The sequence below is a fragment of the Protomyctophum bolini genome (genome assembly GCF_963924005.1).
Source record: "Protomyctophum bolini genome assembly, chromosome: 23".
NCBI lineage: Eukaryota > Metazoa > Chordata > Actinopteri > Myctophiformes > Myctophidae > Protomyctophum > Protomyctophum bolini.
The window spans coordinates 18,478,918-18,485,077 of NC_137884.1; the positions used below are offsets into that span (position 1 = coordinate 18,478,918).

At 45.4% G+C, this 6,160-nt stretch overlaps 1 protein-coding gene across 4 annotated transcripts in view; it reads right to left on the reverse strand.

Moving 5' to 3' along the window:
* Window positions 1–4,585, reverse strand: part of celf2 (cugbp, Elav-like family member 2) — a 151,206-nt gene extending 146,621 nt beyond the window's left edge. For all 4 annotated transcript variants that reach the window (XM_080757788.1, XM_080757789.1, XM_080757787.1 and 1 more), the window contains exon 1: window positions 4,554–4,585. The gene's annotated coding sequence lies outside the window, so the exon portion shown is untranslated. The remainder of the gene's footprint in view (window positions 1–4,553) is intronic.
* Window positions 4,586–6,160: the final 1,575 nt, after the last annotated feature.

Sequence of the window (6,160 nt, forward strand, 5' to 3'; positions counted from 1 at the left end):
GGGGACAGACGCTGGAGACCAACCACAGAGACACAGACGGGGACAGACGCTGGCTGTTTCCTGCAGTTCACGCTCCAACCACTAGGGCCGAGTGCTGGGCCAGGCTGACCTTTGACCTTTAACCCTGCCCTGACCCGGGGCGAAACACCATGGTAGAGACTGAGTCCCAACAACCAGCCACAGCGGCATCAGCCATTTCCATTTCTGTCCTATCTATCTCTCTCTCTCTCTCTCCGTTGTTGCTGACAAGGAGTGTATTTCTTTTTAAAGGGTCTGTTTTTGCAAAGGTTTACTTGCATAGCTGAGGTGTAATGTGTACCTCTGGACATTGTTACTCACTGGGGGATAAATTAGAGCTCAGGAAAAGAGCTTTTAACACCGATAACTGTCACCGCTGGAGACAGACAGAGAGGAGAGAGAGGGAGAGAGAGCACGCACGCACATTGGGAGCTTGTGTGGATCAGCTATACTATACCTGCTTACTTAAACGTTTGTTTTCTATAATTGATAGATTAGTTTCTTACATTTCACATGTTATTTCTTCATGAAATGACATGAGAAAAATAAAATGTTTTTTAAGTCATTCATTATTTATTTTTTCTGGGAATGTTTCTTGAAATAATAGCCTATAAATAATTAAAAAACGAAAATGTCGAAAACAAAAAATATATATAAAAAGGGACCCATCTAGAAATGTGTCCGCGACTTACAAACGGGTCCCAACCCAGTGTTTGGGAACCAGTGATCTACTACCCCCCCCCCCCCCCCCCCCCCAAACGGCGCTGGTTTAAGGCTGTTTCCCGACGAGGGACTCATGCTGTTACAACAGACGCACTTCACTGACACGACGCTTTGTGTAAATCTCTGTAATTATAGACAAGGGTGTGCGTTTAGGTGTGCGTGCATGTGTGCATGCGTGCACGCTCGTGCGCGCGTGTATAATCCTCTCACCTGCAGCCAGTGCTACATAATAGCAACACATAAGGCCTGTAGAGAGTTGTGTCTGTAACTGATGCTTTTCTCACACAAATCAATGGGTGTTTATGTCGCCACATGCTTTTGGCTTGTGCGTGTGCACGTGACGTGTGTGTGTGTGTGTGTGTGTGTGTGTGTGTGTGCACGTGCCACCCCCAGGAGGTCGTGTCGGCGCCAATAGTGGGTTTCAGACAAATAATGACCAATGCTGTGTGAGCCGTCCATGGAGCCGTGCTCGCTAATTATCGGCTGTGAAGCTTCAAAGCACATTATCTGTACAAAGGCCTGCAATTAAACACGCACGCACACACACACACACGCGCGTGCGCGCGCACTTCCTCTCCTCACACTCCTTATTAGCCGTGTCTCTAGCAACAACCCCCCCGCCCCTCCCCCTCCCCCGGGCCTCCAAGCTTTTCACCAAAACCCAAACGGCTAACGCTAAAAACAAACCTCTAGCCTGCTCCCGGTTGCTATAGGCAACGCCTGCGTCCTTCCCGGGGATGGATGCGCGCGCACGCCATATAGGGATGAATTCATTGTAGTTTCTTTGCCGCTTGTTTTCTCACAAAAATACTCCCAAGTGGTTGTTTTTGTCCAGTCCGTCCGACGTTCAGATGTAAATAGTGATCGCACCGCGCCCGACATATATGCCCGTTTCTGGAGAAAGCTATAAGACATGTCTGCTCCTGCTAAAACAACTGGCATCTCTTTCTGTGAAGTTCTATTTGGCACTGTGCAGTATCATTGAATGAACACTAGGTGGCGATAAGAGTGTAAGCACCAAAAGTAAAAGTTACTCATTTACGCAGAATGTCGATCCCATTTCACGTGGATGCAAAGCGACACGTTACGAGCTTATAGATCGGCTATTTTCAAATAGTCCGATTAAATTTGTATACATACCGTATAGGGCTGAAGTGATAATGCATGTTTTGTAATAAGGCGGGTCCAGGGGAGAATCCGCAGAATCAACATTGAAATTGCAGATTGATTAGGACTCTATTGATTTATTGAGCGCTGTTAAACAGCCATTGCCGGCGGGGGCCAATGGGGCTCAAAGCAACGTTTTCAAATGACTAGAGGTTTCGGGGGGCCACGTAAGCCTCCCACATCTAGAAGTGAGTGTCTCTGATGTCTTGGTACAGTGGGCAAGTAGGAAGTGTACGGTGTAGCTTGTTTTGTGTGTGCAGTGGGTGCACAGTCTGTCTTCTCTGCCTATGGCGGCCTTCCTCCATCTCAAGACCGTGGTCGCCGTGTCTGTATGTACTGTAGGTCATGTTTTTTTTGCTAGTTTTGGATCAATTACAGTGCTCAAGAATGACTGTGTATTCTCCGTTTATAGAGCTAAATACTATAGAGAGGCAGAGATCAAATTATACGCATCTTTGTGACTGTGTGTGTGTGTGTGTGTGTGTGTGTGTGTGTGTGTGTGCGCGCGTGCGTGCGTGCGTGCACGTGTGACAGGTTGCGGGTGCTGCAGAGACAGGAAATAACAAACGCACTCCAGAGTGATGCAGATGTGTGGCGGATCAGCATGAAACACGCGCCATGTGTTTGTGTATGTGTGCCTGTGTGTGAGTCACTGTGTGTGTGTGTGTGTGTGTGTGTGTGTGTGTGTGTGTGTGTGTGTGAGAGAGACAGAGAATAATGGTGCATGTGCAACAGTCACAGCCTCGCCTATTTTCCACAATCAGCAGAGGAAAAACAAAAGCCAACTATTCCGCCTAATTATTTACAGCCACAGCCTCCTCTTTCCTGCTCTCTGTTTTGTTTCTCCCCTTATCTCTGCTGTTTCAAAGCTGTTTGAAGTGTGTGTGTGTGTGTGTGTGTGTCTGTCTGTCTGTCTGTCTGTCTGTCTGTCTGTCTGTCTGTCTGTCTGTCTGTCTGTCTGTCTGTGCGTGTCTGTGTCTCTGTGTCTCTGTGTCTCTGTGTCTCTGTCTGTCTGTCTGTCTGTCTGTCTGTCTGTCTGTCTGTCTGTCTGTCTGTCTGTGTCTGTGTGTGTGTGTGTGTGTGTGTGTGTGTGTGTGTGTGTTCGCCCGGGATCATCTGCATATGAGCGCCATTAGGTGTCCCCTGTTACCTTAGCTATAGGGTACATGAAACGCAATAAAACACCCACTCTCGGTTTCAAACTGTGCTCTGTGTTGTGTTGTGTTGTGTTGTGTTGTGTTGTGTTGTGTTGTGTTGTGTTGTGTGGTGTGGTGTGCTGTGCTGTGCTGTGCTGTGCTCACGTTGCGTTGAGCATGCACGTGTGCGAGCATGTGTTTGTGTGCCTGTCCCTATCGGAGACTCAGCCTGCTTTGAAATGTGGGAATTATATTAATTTACCTCTTTGTTGTTCTGTCTCTCTCCTGCGAGAGTTACGTGGCAAAACCGTCAGCATTGGTTTCACTCCGGGAGTGTACCATTGTAACCAAATTTGTACACTCTCGAGAGTTACAAATTTAACACTGTAGATTTTTATGTGTGATTACAAATTGACTTAGGCCCCGTTTACACTGGCAGCCAAATCTAGCCTGAATCAGATCTGTGCCACATCAATATTGAAATATGTTGTATTGTTTAACTAAGTGCCAGTCTGAACGCGCGGATCTGTGACAGATACGATCTGGTCGCTTGAAAATGTCAGTGTGAATGGTTTGGCCAAAAAAAAACAGATTTGAGAAACAAATCAGATTTGAATCAGATTTGACGGGATGTGGTTGCAGTCTAAATGGGGCCTCAGATCTTTTTTTTTAAATCTCAGCTCAGTCGTCGTCCCACTTGGGGCCCATTGTTTTACCCCCTAAGGGTTAAACCAGGAGGATTTTATTATGTAGCAGATCACGGTGCGCGTGCAAGGGCAGAAAATGAGTCATTTTCCTTAACTGTGCCTCAGAAGAAAAATAGGTGCAGCTATTTAAAGATCAGGCTTTTATCTAAAATATCTCTCTCTCTCTCTCTCTCTCTCTCTCTCTCCCTCCTCTTCTTCTGTGTCGGTCGGCTGCTCTGTCGCTCTAGGGCTTTATTTTAATGGCCTTGCTGGGCCTTAGATCCCAGCCTTGTCCCGTCCTTTAACATTCACCCACTCGCAGCCCGGGTGTCCTTCCTTCCTCTCGCAAAAAAATAAATAAAAAAGTTGTCCTTCCGCCGTGTATTATATACTGTCGCTCGGGGCTCGTTTCACAGGCGAACGCCACATCGACGCGACATCCACGTGTCTTTGATCTCGAGAGTGACTCGAGAGTTCAATTATTGTTAAACATTTGCATGGTTTAATTTAAAACATGAAGTCGACACAACTAGAGAACGTAGAAGAATTGTTATTTTGACCAACGTCTTGCCTGCTATATCTCTCCTAATGGTATACCACAACATCGATATACGGCATGGAATTGTGGACAAAATATTCTCTCATTTCGGGGTCAGAGAGAGGCTAAAATGTCATCGAAACGGTGGTCCGTGTGGGCTCAAATGCCCGAGTAAATAATGGAACCTTGACATGAAAAGGGTCGGGAGGAAAAAAAGAAACCGACACGCTCGGCTGGACAAAACAAACGCAAGAAAAAGAAAGCGGGTTGAAAATGTGGTCCTACCTCTGTATGGGTCCAGATAGGTCACTGGCGTCCTGCCTGCAAAAGGGGACAAAAGAACACAGGGGAGAGGACTCCAGTCAGTTCAATAGCTCTTCCATTTAAATGGTCAGGGTTCTACATCGGCGGCCACTGAAGTCAAAGGTACACGACATGCAGCACTCACAGATCAATAGTCTGCTCTGTCTGTACGGAGGGCGACGGCGCAGTGCATTTCAGCTAAAAGCCATGCATCGCTTTGCGTGATGCCGAGGTTGGCCGCGATGCTTTTAGTCGGGAGACTCCCAATCAATTACATTTCAAGGACCCCCCACGGTTTGATATTTGCATTAAGCCACGGACCACCGTTTCATACGATGTTTTTCTTTAACCCATTTAGGCCTGACGTCGAGAAAAAGAAAAAAAATCTTTACTTCTAAATCATGACAATTTTCTGAAAAACCTCATGTTTCTATAGCAGTGGTTCTCAAACAGTTTCATGACAAGGACCGACAAGGAAAATATGTTGTTCCAGGGACCCCCCAGAAGCTAATATTTGAGTTAAAAACGTTAACTCTGAAAGAATATATTGAAAGCTTTGCACTATAAGCCTACATTTTCACGATTTTTCAAAAATAGCAGACCTACAAGCTCGTAGCTATGAGCTTGTAGATCTGCTATTTTTCAATAGCTAAAGTATAGTTAAAACACCAAAAGAGGTTCACGCCCAAAATGGGTTAAATATATATATATCTCTGGGACCCCAATCTAAAATCTTCAATGTTAATTTAACTCTGAGAGTGTTAATTTAACTCTGAGAGTGTTAATTTAACTCTGAGAGTGTACAAATGGAACCAACGGGATCCATCCTTCACACACCATAGCCCTACGGCCGAATCTGCCCAGCGACGGCCATGACGAGAGAGCCGGTTGACCCCAAAGTTGTTACTGCGTCCTAAAAGAGGAACCAAACTATACATCCTATATCCTATATATATACCGACATCCTACATTAACATTGGCTAGTGGGAGTAAGAACTGTCACGCACGTCATATGACTCAGACATGACCCTGTGAAAGAAACCAAATCCAAAAGACAATATTGGCCATTCTTTAACACATAGACTGCTACAGGTTCTAGCGGACCCTGGCTTACTGGTGCTGAAGGCTTAACATGGGCTTTTTGAGCTTTTTGGGGGGCCCACAGCGAGGGGCCCTCTTATAGCGAGAATCACAATCGCATAAATAAAAAGAAAGCCCAACTTGTCCACTTCAATTTAAAAAAAAAATTATGATTCTACATCTTCCATTCTGGAGATATTGACCTTTTTCTAACACCTGCTTTTGCCTGCACGCTGCTTGTGAAAAAAAACAACAGAGATATGAGGCCTGAAGTTGACAGACATTTCAGTTCAGTTTTTTTAGTTCAAAAGACCGATATAAAATTAAGCACAAATAATATCCTATACAAACCATATACCGAATGAAAGCCCTGAATGTCTACTTTTAGGAGGAAAACAGTACACATTGTACACATATACAGTTTGTCACTAATTGGCTATTGAATGCAGCTTGCGCCCACCAGAGAACTTTAGAGAAGGCATGGACCCGAAGAACTATTATTCACAAAA